This window comes from Taudactylus pleione, unplaced genomic scaffold, assembly GCF_031769625.1.
Source record: "Taudactylus pleione unplaced genomic scaffold, aTauple2 ptg002864l, whole genome shotgun sequence".
In the NCBI taxonomy this organism is placed as follows: domain Eukaryota; kingdom Metazoa; phylum Chordata; class Amphibia; order Anura; family Myobatrachidae; genus Taudactylus; species Taudactylus pleione.
Window position 1 is genome coordinate 107797 of NW_028287236.1, and position 16377 is coordinate 124173.

General features: G+C 44.1%; 1 pseudogene across 1 annotated transcript; it reads left to right on the forward strand.

The window, feature by feature from the left end:
* Positions 1–5774: 5774 nt before the first annotated feature.
* LOC148431105 (mitochondrial amidoxime-reducing component 1-like) lies at positions 5775–16371 on the forward strand (annotated as a pseudogene). Its single transcript, XR_015877255.1, has 3 exons — positions 5775–6270; positions 15535–15708; positions 16220–16371. The product of XR_015877255.1 is annotated as a mitochondrial amidoxime-reducing component 1-like (transcript).
* The last annotated feature ends 6 nt before the right edge of the window (positions 16372–16377 follow it).

Consider the following 16377-nt stretch of genomic DNA (forward strand, 5'->3'; position numbering starts at 1 on the left):
CCATTCCTGGTGCTATTTCTCCAATCTTGGCACTATTTATCCAGTCCTGGCACTATTTCTCTAATACTGGTACTATTTCTCCAGTCCTGGCACTATTTCTCCAATCCTGGCACTATTTCTCTAATAATGGTACTATTTATCCAGTCCTGGCATTATTTCTCCAATCCTGGCACTATTTATCCAGACCTGGTACTATTTATCTAATCCTGGCACTATTTCTCCAGTCCTGGTACTATTTATCCAGTCCTGGCACCATTTCTCCAGTCCTGGTGCTATTTCTCCAGTCCTGGCACTATTTATCCAGTCCTGGTGCTATTTATCTTATCCTGGCACTATTTATCCAGTCCTGGTACTACTTCTCCAGTCCATATACTATTTCTCCAGTCCTGTTACTATTTCTCCAGTCCTGATACTATTTCTCCAGTCCTGGCACTTTTTATCCAGTTCTGGAACTATTTCTCCATTCCTGGCACTATTTCTAAAATTCTGGCACTATTTCTCCAATCCTGGCACTATTTCTCCTGTCCTGGTACTATTTGTCTGATCCTGGCACTATTTCTCTAATCCTGGCACTATTTCTCCAATCCTGGCACTGTTTATCCAGTCCTGGTATGATTTATCTAATCCTGCCACTATTTCTCCAGTCCTGGTGGTATTTCATCAGTCCTGGCACTATTTCTCCAGTCCTGGTACTATTTCTCTAATACTGGCATTATTTCTTCTGTCTTGGCACTATTTCCCTAATACTGGCACTATTTATCCAGTCCTAGTTCTATTTCTCCAGTCCTGGTACTATTTCTCCAGTCCTGGTACTATTTCTCTTACTGGCAGTATTTCTCCTGTCCTGGCACAATTTCTCCAGACCTGGCACTGTTTCACCAGTCCTGGCACTATATCTCCATTACTGGTGCTATTTCTCCAATCCTGGCGCTATTTCTCCAATCGTGGCACTATTTCTCCAGTCCTTGTACTATTTATCTAATCCTGGCACTATTTCTCTAATACTGGCACTATTTCTCCAGTCCTGGCACTATTTCTCCAATCCTGGCACTATTTCTCTAATTCTGGTACTATTTATCCAGTCCTGGCACTATTTCTCCAGTCCAGGTACTATTTATCAAGTCCTGGTACTATTTATCTAATCCTGGCACTATTTCTCCAATCCTGGTACTATTTACCCAGTCTTGGCACCATTTCTCCAGTCCTGGTGCTATTTCTCCAGTCCTGGCACTATTTCTCCAGTCCTGGTACTATTTCTCCAGTCCTGATACTATTTCTACAGTCCTGGCACTATTTCTCCAGTCCTGGCACTATTTCTCCAGTCCTGATACTATTTCTCCAGTCCTGGCCCTATTTCTCCAGTCCTGGCCCTATGTCTCTAATCCTGGCACTGTTGATCCAGTCCTGGTACTATTTATCTAATACTGACATTATTTCTCCAGTCCTGGTGCTATATCTCCAGTCCTGGCACTATTTCTCCAGTCCTGGTACTATTTCTCTAATACTGGCATTATTTCTTCTGTCCTGGCACTATTTCTCTAATACTGGCACTATTTATCCAGTCCTAGTTCTACTTCTCCAGTCCTGGTACTATTTCTCCAGTCCTGGTACTATTTATCTAATACTGGCAATATTTATTCTGTCCTGGCACTATTTCTCTAATACTGGCACTTATTATCCAGTCCTAGTTCTATTTCTCCAGTCCTGGTAATATTTCTCCAGTCCTGGTACTATTTCTCTTACTGGCAGTATTTCTCCTGTCCTGGCAATATTTCTCCAGTCCTGGCACTATTTCTCCATTACTGGCACTATTTCTCCAATCCTGGCTCTATTTCTCCAATCGTGGCACTATTTATCCACTTCTGGTACTATTTGTCTAATCCTGGCACTATTTCTCTAATACTGGCACTATTTCTCCAGTCCTGGCACTATTTCTCCAGTCCTGGTACTATTTATCCAGTCCTGGTACTATTTATCTAATCCTGGCACTATTTCTCCAGTCCTGGTACTGTTTATCCAGTCTTGGCTCCATTTCTCCAGTCCTGGTGCTATTTCTCCAGTCCTGCCACTATTTCTCCTGTCCTCATACTATTTCTCCAGTCCTGATACTATTTCTCCAGTCCTGACACTATTTCTCCAGTCCTGGCACTATTTCTCCAGTCCTGATACTATTTCTCCTGTCCTGGCACTATTTCTCCAGTCCTGGCACTATTTCTCCAATTCTGGCACTATTTCTCCAGTCCTCGTACTATTTATCTGATCCTGGCACTATTTCTCTAATCCTGGCACTATTTATCCAGTCCTGGTACTATTTATCTAATCCTGGCACTATTTCTCCAGTCCTGATACTATTTCTCCAGTCCTGGCACTATTTGTCCAGTCCTGGCACTATTTCTCCAGTCCTGGCACTATTTCTCCAATCCTGGCACTATTTCTCCAGTCCTGGTACTATTTATCTGATCCTGGCACTATTTCTCTAATCCTGGCACTATTTATCCAGTCCTGGTACTATTTATCTAATCCTGGCACTATTTCTCCAGTCCTGGTACTATTTCTCTAATACTGGCACTATTTCTCCAATCCTGGCACTAGTTTTCTAATCCTGGCACTGTTTATCCAGTCCTGGTACTATTTATCTAATCCTGGCACTATTTCTCTAGTCCTGGTGCTAGTTCTCCAGTCCTGGCACTATTTCTCCAGTCCTGGTACTATTTCTCTAATACTGGCACTATTTCTCCTGTCCTGGCACTATTTCTCTAATACTTGCACTATTTCTTCTGTCCTGGCACTATTTCTCCAGTCCTGGCACTATTTCTCCAGTCCTGGTACTATTTCTCTAATACTTGCACTATTTCTCCTGTCCTGGCACTATTTCTCTAATACTTGCACTATTTCTCCAGTCCTGGCACTATTTCTCCTGTCCTGGCACTATTTCTCTAATACTGGCACTATTTCTTCTGTCCTGGCACTATTTCTCCAGTCCTGGCACTATTTCTCCAGTCCTGGTACTATTTCTCTAATACTGGCACTATTTCTCCTGTCCTGGCACTATTTCTCTAATACTGGCATTCTTTCTTCTGTCCTGGCACTATTTCTCTAATATTGGCACTATTTCTTCTGTCCTGGCACTATTTCTCCAGTCCTGGCACTATTTCTCCAGTCCTGGTACTATTTATCTAATACTGGCACTATTTCTCCTGTCCTGGCACTATTTCTCTAATACTGGCATTATTTCTTCTGTCCTGGCACTATTTCTCTAATCCTGGCACTATTTATCCAGTCCTAGTTCTATTTCTCCAGTCCTGGTACTATTTCTCCAGTCCTGGTGCTATTTCTCCAGTCCTGGTTCTATATCTCTAATACTGACATTATTTCTCCTGTCCTGGTACTATTTCTCCAGTCCTGGTTCTATTTCTCTAATACTGACATTATTTCTCCAGTCCTGGTGCTATTTCTCCAGTCCTGGTTCTATTTTTCTAATACTGACATTATTTCTTCAGTCCTGGCACTATTTCTCTAATACTGGCACTATTTATGCAGTCCTAGTTCTATTTCTCCAGTCCTGGTACTTGTTCTGCAGTCCTGGTGCTATTTAACTAATACTGGCACTATTTCTCCAGTCCTGGCACTATTTCTCCTGTCCTGATACTATTTCTCCTGTCCTGGCACTATTTCTCTAGTCCAGGCACTATTTCTCCAGTCCTGGTAGTATTTCTCCAATCCTGGCACTAGTTTTCTAATCCTGGCACTGTTTATCCAGTCCTGGTACTATTTATCTAATCCTGGCACTATTTCTCCAGTCCTGGCACTATTTCTCCAGTCCTGGTACTATTTCTCTAAAACTGGCACTATTTCTCCTGTCCTGGCACTATTTCTCTAATACTTGCACTATTTCTCCAGTCCTGGCACTATTTCTCTAATACTGGCACTATTTCTCCTGTCCTGGCACTATTCCTCTAATACTGGCATTATGTCTTCTGTCCTGGCACTATTTCTCTAATCCTGGCACTATTTATCCAGTCCTGGTTCTATTTCTCCAGTCCTGGAGCTATTTCTCCAGTCCTGGTTCTATTTCTCTAATACTGACATTATTTCTCCAGTCCTGGTACTATTTCTCCAGTCCTGGTTCTATTTCTCTAATACTGACATTATTTCTTCAGTCCTGGCACTATTTCTCCAATCCTGGCACTATGGGGTCTATTTACGAAGCTGTGTTAGGAGTTAAAATGAATGGTAATAAGGTACCAGCCAATCAACTCTTAACCAGGGGTGCCAAGAGGGGGGGGTGGAGCGGGTACTATGTACCCGGGCCTTACAGCCCCCCCTCCCTTCTCCCTCCTTCACAGCAGCCCAGCATGTTTGCTGAGCTACAGTGGGAGACTGATCGTGGAGGCTGAGCAGCAGCTACAGCAGTCTCCTATGCCTGTGGGCGGAGCGATCACACTGTTTGCTCCCCACCTGGCTTTGCGCCGGGCTGAGGGGCTCACAGCGTCCCCAGTGCACAGCACCGCTTTGTGGCGCTGCAGAAGTTGTTTTTTTTTGTTCAAGGGGTTGTGACCACTCCTCCCATGATTAGGTCACTTCCCCTCTTCACCTGGGCCCAACAGGGCTCTCTATGCCCCTGCTCCTAACTGCCATTTTTCAAACACAGCCTGTGACATGGCAGCTAGGAGCTGTTTGGCTGGTACCTTATCACTGTTCACTTTAGCTCCTAACACAGCTTAGTAAATAGACCCTTATATCTCCTCTCCTGGCACTATTTCTCTAATCCTGAGGTTGTCTATTTTAAAAATGCTAAGCCTAAAGCTGGCCACACACTAGACCAATTTACATCCAACCAGCCAACTAGTTGATTGGTTGGAATGAAAATCTGGTAAGGAATGCAATCAGCAATTTGCTCCCAAAAGCTGGAAAATGGACCAAAACTGTTGTTTGAACAAATAGTTTAGATCAAACATTTAACAAACTTGTCTGAACGACCATTTTCATCTGTTTTCGGGCATTTAGGAGCAAATTGCTGATCATCATTTACTCCCATACGTTACCAGATTTTCATTCCAACCAATCAACAAGTTGGCTGGTTGGATGTAAGTTGGTCTAGTGTGTGGCCAGCTTAACTATATTATTCCTACCCATTTTATGCATTTTATTCAAACACATAAACATAAAGAAAGAGAAGACATTACCATTTTCAAATGCAGATTTTATTATGAAAACCCCCTGTATACAATTTGTCTTTTAGCATGTCTGGAAAGTTGGTTAATGCCAAAGCAAGAACCGGAAAGTATTTCTTGGTGGTCATTTAAAAAGAAAAAAACAACAACAAAATCACATATTTGCTTTTAGCTCACCATCTTGCAATTTCAATTAAAAAAGCCACTTTTTTGTACCATATGGGAGAGAATGGTTTTACTGTGTGAGGAGAACTATGCAAAAAACTAATGCTCTTCTCTGGAAATCCAAAGTGTTCTGGAAAAATTAAGTGAAGACGTTAATTCTGAATGAGACAATTTGTATTTTACAGGGTTAATGGGCCTGGTGATGCAAATTAGGATCAAGTGCAGACACTCATGTCCTAGAGCAGGGGTTCCCAACCACGGTCCTCAGGACCCCACACAGGTCACGTTTTGCAGGTCTCCTGGCAGGTGCACAGGTGTAATCATTACTCACTGACACATTTTAAAAGATCCACAGATGGAGCTAATTATTTCACCTGTAGTTCTGTGAGACCTGGAAAACATGCACTGTGTGGGGTCCTGGGGACCGAGTTTGAGAACCTGTGTCCTAGAGTGTGTATTCCTCTCTATGTTCATTTGTTTGCTTTATTAAAGTTGTGTATATGTTGGAATCCCGGCCTGTGCTGTTTTCTATGGGGAGTGGGAGCTCCCTCTGCTAAATAAATGTATGATAATAGTGTAGGAGGCCCATTTGTTTGAGAGATTCGCCTGCCTAACAGTCTATGCTTTCTGTGCAGTGTACAAAGCTCAGGTGCGCTCCTTAAATTATATAACACTGGGAGGAGATGCTGGGCGAGGCTCCCTCCATCATGGAGGTCTTTGGTAAGAACCGCGCTCTCCTGCTTGGCCTGGCTGGGTTAGGGGCTACAGTCGCCTTTACCTGGCTCTTTTTATGGAAAACGAAAAGACATCTAAAGAAGGTGGGGGAGGTATCCCAGCTTTTCCTGTATCCTGTAAAGTCGTGTAAAGGAATTGCCCTAGCAGAAGCTGAAGGCAGGGAGTACGGACTGCGCAGCGGCCATCTGAGAGACAGGTACGGTCCTTTACTACACACCTGGGGGGTGATGGTACCTGTAAGGAAGAGCCTCCAGGAACCAGCCGCAATACATCATAACATACAGCTAGTGACTGCTGCTACATTGTAACATTAAAGTACACTTCATGGCTCTGGAAAAGATTTAGGGGTCTATTTACTAAGCAGTGTTAGGAGACAAAGTGACAAGAGATAAAGTGCCAGCCAATCAGCTCCTAACTGCCATGTCACAGGTTGTGTTTGAAAAATGACAGTTGGGAGCTGATTGGCTGGTACCTTATCACTTTTCACTCTGTCTAATAACACTGCTTAGTGAATAGACCCCTTAGATACGTAGAAACATAAAATTTGATGGTATAAAATACCTGATTAGTTGCTAATCCGGGTAATGTTTGGAGTATTTGTGAAAGCGTGATAAGTGAACTGTGATGTTTTAGAGGTGATTGCGTAGGTTCCTTATGTCCGGACCAATCCGTAGATTTAATACTGACGCACTCATTGGGTGACTGTCTCTAAAGTCTGGGATTCATTTACCAGATGTAGCTTTTTTTGTTTTTTATATATATATAATATGATCCTTATTGTGTAATTTAGTTTCCGTGTTCTGCATTTAGTGGGAAGCAAAAATGTACATGGTGCAAAATAAGAGCCCCAATATCTGCATAGCAGGTGGCACTGTTGTATTATCGCTGCGTCAGATGTTTTCTATCTATATAAATTGTGTCCAGCAGGTGGCACTGTTGTATTATCGCTGCGTCAGATGTTTTCTATCTATATAAATTGTGTCCAGCAGGTGGCACTGTTGTATTATCGCTGCGTCAGATGTTTTCTATCTATATAAAATGTGTCATTCTTGTCATTTACTTCTTATTCGTTTGGTAACAGTTTTGTGTTTAGCGTTTCCATTTACGCTTTTCTTACCTGGTTTTCAAAAAATGTTAAGTCTAAGGAGGGATACTCTGATCCGTGTCTAGGATATATTCCAAACCATCGCAATGCGCCTTTTATATGTACGTGGTAATTTATATTGTGGTGTGTTTTTTTTTTTTTTTTTCTAGTGGTTTTGGAACCTGGAAATAATCCTGGGAGCTGTATATTCCAATCCTACCTCAGATAATCCCATTTATGTTTGCACATTGGTACGGAGGCTCTGTATAATGTACCAGTAGTACCCTGTATTGTTTTACTTCTCCTTTTCGTTCCATGTGCCCTGCCTGGAGGTATAAAGAATCCAAGTTTACACAGTTACTACTAGGGGTGAGCGGGTTCGGATTTCTGAAATCCGAACCCCCCCGAGCCCCCCCGATTCGAGGCCGATCCGAGTCAGGCTCGACTTTTCCCGCCTGACTCGGATCTGAAATCGAGGCAAAACGTCATCCTCCCGCCTTCCGGGTGTCGCGGGTTTTGGATCCTATATAAGGTACCCGCGTCGGCGCCATAGGGGCTGTGTCCACTATTTCAAAGTCCATAGGGGCTGGCTATTTCAAAGTCCATAGGGGCTGGCTGTGTTGTGCTGTGCTGCTGTTGTTAATAGGGGCTGTGTCCACTACTTCAAAGTCCATAGGGGCTGGCTGGACTGTGTTGTGCAGTCAGTTCTCCATAGGGGCTGTGTCCACTCCAAAGTCCTGTGCAGTGTCCCAGTCCTAAAGGGGTGCTGTAGTGTTGTCCAGGGGGTGCTCTGTCCATCAGGGGTGCTCCCCCCAAGTGCTAAAAATACATTTTTCCTGTGTTTGTGAATTGTGTGCGCAGTAGCCGCACGTGCATCAACAAAGTAGTGCCAAGCGTGCGCCTGTGTCATAAGTAAAGGGCCGGCTGGCTTGACCGTTAAAGGGTGCTGTAACCCCCAAAGTACACTCCAGTCCAAACCAAAAAAAAAATATTTTCTGTGTTTGTGAATTGTGTGCACTGTGGCTGCACGTGCATCAACAAAGGAGCAGCGCCAAGCGTGCGCCTGTGTCCCATAAGTAAAGAGCCGGCTGGCTCATTTCTTAAAGGGTGGTGTAACCCACAAAGTGCACTACTCTCCAGCAAAAATAAAAAAATATTTTCTGTGTTTTTGTGTGCGCTTTAGCCGCACGTATATATCAATATAACATAAATGGAGAACCAAACTTTATCCGATAAAAATAAAATAGGGAAAGATCAAGAACCACTTCCTCCTAGTGCTGTTGCTGCTGCTGGGAGTTGTTCATCATCCCAGAGAGTAAGTAGGAACACCACCACTTTTACTAAACAATTGACGCTCCAACAGTCCCTAGCAATGAGGATGAAGTATGACATCAGTCATCCTGAAGCAAAACGTATAACTGAGGCCTTGACTGCTATGTTGGTGTTAGACGTGCGTCCGGTATCCGCCATTAGTGCAGTGGGATTTAGACAATTGATGGAGGTAGTGTGTCCCCGGTTCCAAATCCCGTCTAGATTCCACCTGCATCCTCAAAGCAGCAGCGACAAGCGTGCGTCTGTCTGTTAAAGGGTGGTGTAACCCTCAAAGTGCGCTCCACAAACAATAAAAAAATTCTTTTTTTTTTCTGTCTTTGTGAAATGTGTGGGCTGTAGCCGCACCTGCATCCTCAAAGCAGCAGCGACAAGCGTGCATCTGTTTGTTAAAGGGTGGTGTAACCCTCAAAGTGCGCTCCACAAACAATAAAAAAATTCTTTTTTTTTTCTGTCTTTGTGAAATGTGTGGGCTGTAACCGCACCTGCATCCTTAAATCAGCAGCGCCAAGCATGCGCCTGTGTCCCATAAGTCTGTTAAAGGGTGGTGTAACCCCCAAAGTGCTCCAAAAAATAAAAAACAATTTTTTTTCTGTGTTTGTGACTTGTGTGCGATGTAGCCACACGTGCATCAACACAGTAGCAGCACCAAGTGTGCGCTTGTGTCATAAGTCAAGGGCCGGTTTGGACATCTGGTCCGGACTGAAGGACGTGCCAACAATTTCTGACAAGTCTACTGTCACTGCATATGATACTATCCTCAAAGCAGCAGCGACAAGCGTGCATCTGTCTGTTAAAGGGTGGTGTAATCCCCAAAGTGCGCTCCACAAGAAATAAAAAATTCCCCTTTTTTTCTGTCTTTGTGAATTGTGTGGGCTCAAGTCGCACCTGCATCCTCAAAGCAGCAGCGACAAGCATGCGTCTGTCTGTTAAAGGATTACATCGGTGACAGCATCCAAGTAGGCATGTCAGACAGTCCGTACATGTACTGGCAGGAAAAAGAGGCAATTTGGAGGCCCCTGTACAAACTGGCTCTATTTTACCTGAGTTGCCCCCCCTCCAGTGTGTACTCCGAAAGAGTGTTTAGTGCAGCCGGGAACCTTGTCAGCGAAAGGCGTAGGAGGTTGCTTCCACAAAATGTGGAGAAGATGATGTTCATAAAAATGAATTATCAACTCTTCCAGGGAGACCAGCCTCCAGAACGTACAGAGAGACCTGTGGTGCTGGATTCCAGCGGGGACGAGTTAATTCTCTGTGAGGATGAGGATGTACACAACACTGAAGAGGGTGAGGAATCGGTGGATGAGGAGGATGAGGACGACATCTTGCCTCCGTAGAGCCTGTTTGTGCAGGGACAGATTAATTGCCAGCTTGTTTTGTGGGGGCCCAAACGAACCAATCATTTCAGCCACAGTTGTGTGGCAGACCCTGGCGCTGAAATGATTGCTTTGTTAAAGTGTGCATGTCCTGTTTATACAACATAAGGGTTGGTGGGAGGGCCCAAGGACAATTCCATCTTGCACCTCTTTTTTTTCTTTGCATTATGTACAGTTTGGGGCCTAGTTTTTCAAACTGCCATCCTGTCTGCCACTGCAGTGTCACTCCTAGATGGGTCACGTGTTTGTGCCGCCCACTCGTGTCGCTTAGCATAGTCATCCAGCTACCTCGGTGCAACCTTTTGGACATAAAAACACTATTGTGAGGTGTGAGGTGTTCAGAATAGACTGGAAATTAGTGGAAATTAAGGTTATTGTGGTTAATAATAGCATAGGAGCAGAAAAACCAACACATTCTGTGATTTTAGCTGTTTTTATGCTTTTTTAAAAAAAAATACAGATCCAAAACACAAAACCCAGAACCCAAAACACGGAAGGGTGGTGTTTTGGCAAAACCAATCCAGATCCAAAACACGAAGGAAGATCCAGATCCAAAACTCAAACACAAAACACGAAAAGTGACTTTGGTATTATATACAGGGCCGCAACTAGGGGGGGGGGGGCTGGAGGTGCACGTGCAATGGGTGAGCCGCTGTACCCAGTGCCAGTGACCTCCGACGCTGCAGAGAGGCTCCAAGCTGGACGTCCGCTGGTAATATTTATTACCAGCGGGCACCCGGCTCATTCTCTGCAGCGACGCGGTGTAGCCGGAGCCGGAGTTCTCTCCCCAACTCCAGCTTCCGGCTCTCCCCACAGGCACTATGGGGGAGACGTCATGACGTCTCCCCCATAGTTCTGAGGAGCAGCCGGCGGACCGGATGTGATGCAGGAGCGGGGTCCAAGGTAAGTATTTTTTTTTAATAAGCTGCACTACAGGGGCATTATCACAGGGGCATTACTATAGGGGTATGGGCATTACCACAGGGGCATTACTATGGGGGCATGGGCATTACCACAGGGGCATTACTATGGGGGCATGGGCATTACCACAGGGGCATTACTATTACAACAAGGGCATTACTATGGGGGCATGGGCATTACCACAGGGGCATTACTATGGGAGCATGGGCATTACCACAGGGGCATTACTATGGGGGCATGGGCATTACCACAGGGGCATTACTATGGGGGCATGGGCATTACCACAGGGGCATTACTATGGGAGCATGGGCATTACCACAGGGGCATTACTATGGGGGCATGGGCATTACCACAGGGGCATTACTATGGGAGCATGGGCATTACCACAGGGGCATTACTATGAGGGCATGGGCATTACCACAGGGGCATTACTATGGAGGCATGGGCATTACCACAGGGGCATTACTATGGGGGCATGGGCATTACCACAATGGCATTAATATGGGAGCATGGGCTCTACAGGGGCATTAAAATGGGGTATTAACATATGGGCATTACAATATGGGCATTGCTATGGGGCATTACTACAGGGGCATTACTATATGGGCACTACTACAGGGGCATTACCTCAGGGTACATTACTATAGGGGCACTGCTGCAGGGGGAATTACCAGGGGGGGCGCCAAATTACTGTCTTGCCCCTGGTGACAAAAATCCTAGTTTCGGCCCTGTTATATAATTATTATATATTATATTATACCCTCATTTAATAACCATGCAATACCATAGAGTTGATAAACTTTTTTATATTCAAATTAGGCCCACAAGAACACACATAACATTGATACCAACCTCGCATACTGAATGCCCCTGCATCCTGCACTCCCATACCTCTCCTCTTATTCCAGTACCTGGGCCTTAATTCATCACTGATTTTAATGAAATTTTTTTTTAAAGCCTGAAAAACACCTGTAAGTCTGGGACATATGGATCACACGTGTTGCATGACTGTAGTTTTGCCCTGCAGATTGCTCTCCACCACCTATAGGTGTCCAATTATATTGGCTGATTTGGTAAAACTACATTTAATCAGGATAGGCGGGAAACGTTCATTGTGTCCTTGGTAACATAGATATTATTTGTTTGTGTGTTATACACCGTTTTCAATGGTAGGTGTCAGGGGTCCTAGTAGGTGTCCCTGTGTCCACTCTCTGACCACACTGTACAGCAACGAAATACTTTTAATTTGTTTCCTTTCTAAAAATAGTCATATTGTACTTTACTAATCTGAGGTCAAGAAATAACAAATATGACTTCAGATTATTTTTATTAGCTCTAGTTTTTGAGCTCCACTCAAGGGCGTAATGATCATAAATATAAGGGGTGCAGCTGCTATAGGGCCCAGAGCTGAGGGGCCCATCTTCCTTGTCACATGGGTGTAACTACATAGGTGTAAGGGGTGCAGCTGCTATAGGGCCCAGAGCTGAGGAGCCCATCTTCCTTGTCACATGAGTGTAACTACCATTGGTGTAAGGGGTGCAGCTGCTATGGGGTCCAGAGCTGAGGGCCCATCTTCCTTGTCACATGGGTGTAACTACCATAGGTGGAAGGGGTGCAGCTGCTATAGGGCCCAGAGCTGAGGGGCCCATCTTCCTTGTCACATGGGTGTAACTACATAGGTGTAAGGGGTGCAGCTGCTATAGGGCCCAGAGCTGAGGAGCCCATCTTCCTTGTCACATGGGTGTAACTACCAAAGGTATAAGGGGTGCAGCTGCTATGGGGCCCAGAGCTGAGGGCCCATCTTCCTTGTCACATGGGTGTAACTACCATAGGTGTAAGGGGGGCAGCTGCTATAGGGCCCAGAGCTGAGGGGCCCATCTTCCTTGTCACATGGGTGTAACTACATAGGTGTAAGGGGTGCAGCTGCTATAGGGCCCAGAGCTGAGGAGCCCATCTTCCTTGTCACATGGGTGTAACTACCAAAGGTGTAAGGGGTGCAGCTGCTATGGGGCCCAGAGCTGAGGGCCCATCTTCCTTGTCACATGGGTGTAACTACCATAGGTGTAAGGGGGGCAGCTGCTATAGGGCCCAGAGCTGAGGGGCAATCTTCCTTGTCACATGGGTGTAACTACCATAGTTGTAAGGGTGCAGCTGCTATAGGGCCCAGAGCTGAGGAGCCCATCTTTCTTGTCACATGGGTGTAACTACCATAGGTGTAAGGGATGCAGCTGCTATAGGGCACGGAGCTGAGGGGCCATCTTCCTTGTCACATGGGTGTAACTACCATAGGTGTAAGGGGTGCAGCTGCTATAGGGCCCAGAGCTGAGGGGCCATCTTCCTTGTCACATGGGTGTAACTACCATAGGTGTAAGGGGTGCAGGTGTTATAGGGCCCAGAGCTGAGGGACCGTCTTCCTTGTCACATGGGTGTAACTACCATAGGTGTAAGGGATGCAGCTGCTATAGGGTCCAATCAATTGCAAATAAGAACACAAAACAACATACAGCAACCAAACTACTCTCTCACATAGGGGTCTATTCATAATCACTTAATTTTTACAAGACCAGGTGAAAATATCTACAAAATCAATGATGTATTGCTTCGGAGCTCGTGGCAAGTTGGTAATTAACCCCAATAATTAACATAATGAATAGACCCCATAGTGGCTTATTCATGAGAGCATTTTCTCTTTGCTTGCCGCTTTGTACTCCACACTCCCCCCACCCCCCAAAGTCTGACACAGAAATAAAGACTCCAATACCTATTATTATCTGCCCCCTTCTCCTCTAGTGCGGTCACAATCCAATCTGTTGACTGGCTGACCAGTTCACTAAATACGGGTCCATACCAGGACTGCCCATGTACTTTTTAACACAAGTACAAATAACTGTGCCTAATGCCCACTGTGTGATAGCTAAATGAAATATGGTATGCTCTCATTAAACTGTTATTTATGCTATCAAATGACTGTAAATATAACATGTTTGTGACTTCTGATTGGTTAAATATCTAATTTTTCCTGAACCGTAAATCCTAGGTATTCTCAAATCACACCAGACCTGCATATAGACATCCAATATATTTCTATGGTTTTGGAAATCCTAGCTTTAATAGAAATATAAAATTTACATCAGAACCAGATAAAATATGGTGAGGCTTTGATCTCTGCTTATGTGTAGTCATGCCTGTTTTTTTAGACAACTGTTTGTTTACCTCCTTGCTGTATTAGCATCCTCGTCTCATTTATATGCCGCCCTAGATGAAAGGCTTTGTTTCATATCCAGGTAATTGCAATTTCCTGCTAACAGGATTCCATGTAAATTCTTATGAAAAACACCAGATCCCCTCTCGGGCTCCTGAGTGGACTTTACATTCTATTGATCTGTATGGGGCATCAAATTAAAATTCCTAACTCTCAATATGTCCTAATATAATCTCTACAGTAGGAAATAAATCTCTTTAGGCAGAAGGTCTTCAGCACCTGGGAAAACATTGCCTTTGTGTCACTGACGTGTTGTTAGCCAAATGTGGTTATCAGGGGCTGGAATACAAACTTCTGAAGGTGGAATTTGGGAAATAGAACAGACAAACCCTGAAATGCTGGAGGAGCCAAGTGTCTGAGTTTTGCATTTATTATGAATTTGATATGAGCGCAATGTGTGACTTTCATGATTTGGATTGGCGAATTCTCCTCTTTCATTCCAAACCAGCTCTTATGTGCATGTATGTGTTCAAACCATAAAAAAATGGTTTACAAATGATGTTTTACATGCCATCAATAGGCATGCTAAGATGGTGGTAACAATGTAACTGTCCTCTGCCCTTCCTATGGCCTAGCCTAGCCTGACTGCAACGAGTAAAGTCAAACTGTTGACTGCGTAATGACGATGGGAGAATGCATTGTAACCGTGTTTTGCATTACACCTTTTATACACAACGCTTTACAACATGAATACGATGTCAACACTTTGGACTGTCATCAGCGTGTCAACTATTTAACTATCCGTTGGTACAATTTGTAGAGAGCGGACTGGTCTAGCAAGAGAGTGGTTCAAAAACAATATAGTGCTGCAAAATACTGTTATACAAGTGTAAAGCAAGAAGAAACCTGTGAGTAGAATTCACTCTGCAGCATTGACAACAACGTTGCTTTCGCCATTCTAAACCGGGCCCTTACCAAGAGATTCACTTTTTTTTTTCTCAAGCGATTTTCACCTTCTTTAAAACACCAACATTAATAAAGCCCCCCCCCCCTAGAGTTTTATAGTAAATCCCTCAAGTGAGCATAATAGCGATCGCTAAGATACAGGGGTCTAGTTACTAAGGCAGTGTTAGGAGACAGAGTGAAAAGTGATAAAGTGATAAGGTGCCAGCCAATCAGCTCCTCACTGTCATCTCACAGGCTGTGTTGAAAAATGACAGTTGGGAGCTGATTGGCTGGCACCTTATCACAATCAGCTCCCAACTGTCATTGTAGCGATTGGCTTTGTCTATGTGAAGTGTTAATTCTAGCACCCAGCACGTAATCAGTGAGGAGGGCATATTTAAATTTGAATGCAGCATTTTAGATGATGTATCACTATAGCTACTGTGGCTGTAACGATATGTCACATATAAAATATGACCTCCTCACTGATTACATGTAGGGTGCTAGAATGAACACTGTGGTGCTTTCTGTCCTGGCCGTAGGCAATGAAGTCTCATAACCCGATGACGGAGGCAGTTACAGCTACCGGTTATCTCATTGCAGACATTGGCTTGTTGTATCGGAGGATAAAATCCATGTCACCGCTTCACAGGAGCCACGGATGGTCCCTCATAACAGTGGCATGTGAAAATGGCCGCTTGTCTCTTAGTGCCCGGAAATGGGTGATCTGGACGTCCCCCTGGAACTACCTAAAGAGAATGCAGTTTTTACTTGCAAGTACGTACCCTAGATGGAGATGAACTTCCTCGCCATAAGGTCGGCTGGCTTGTAGCCTGTGAACAAGGGACCAGCATTTATTAACTTTATAATACATAAATACTTACAGCTTCAACACTTCTCATCTCATTCTCCATGTTGGTGCTTAAGCCGAGATTACTATGCCAAGATTTAGCGCCACCTACATGTAGCAGCCCGTCAAACACAAAATCATCTTTATATAAAATGACCAAAAAAAACACACACTGTAACTTGCAAATAATAATGAAAAAAAAATAACCTAAAAATTTAACCAAACATAATTAATTAAAAATGCAATCAACGTCCTCAAATATTTTTTTTTTTTTTTTTCAATTTAAAAATTTCTACTCGTGTATTAAGTAATGCAGACTTTCAAAGACTTATAAAAACATTTAGAATTTACCTTACAGGGCTGTAAATAAATACAGTAGAGAATAAACATAGCAGTGTCCACATTAAGGAACATATCTTCCTTCATTTCCTCCCTCAGAGTCCATGGGTATGCAGTCGAAGGCAGAGACTGCGGTGAGGACGCGTCTCGCTGGATAACTGGTTTCCTGAGGAGACGTCCGGTGTTATCGTTTAGTGAAGTTTGAGGATAAAATGAAGCTCAGGAACCCGAAAAATGAATCTGCAACGTACACAGAG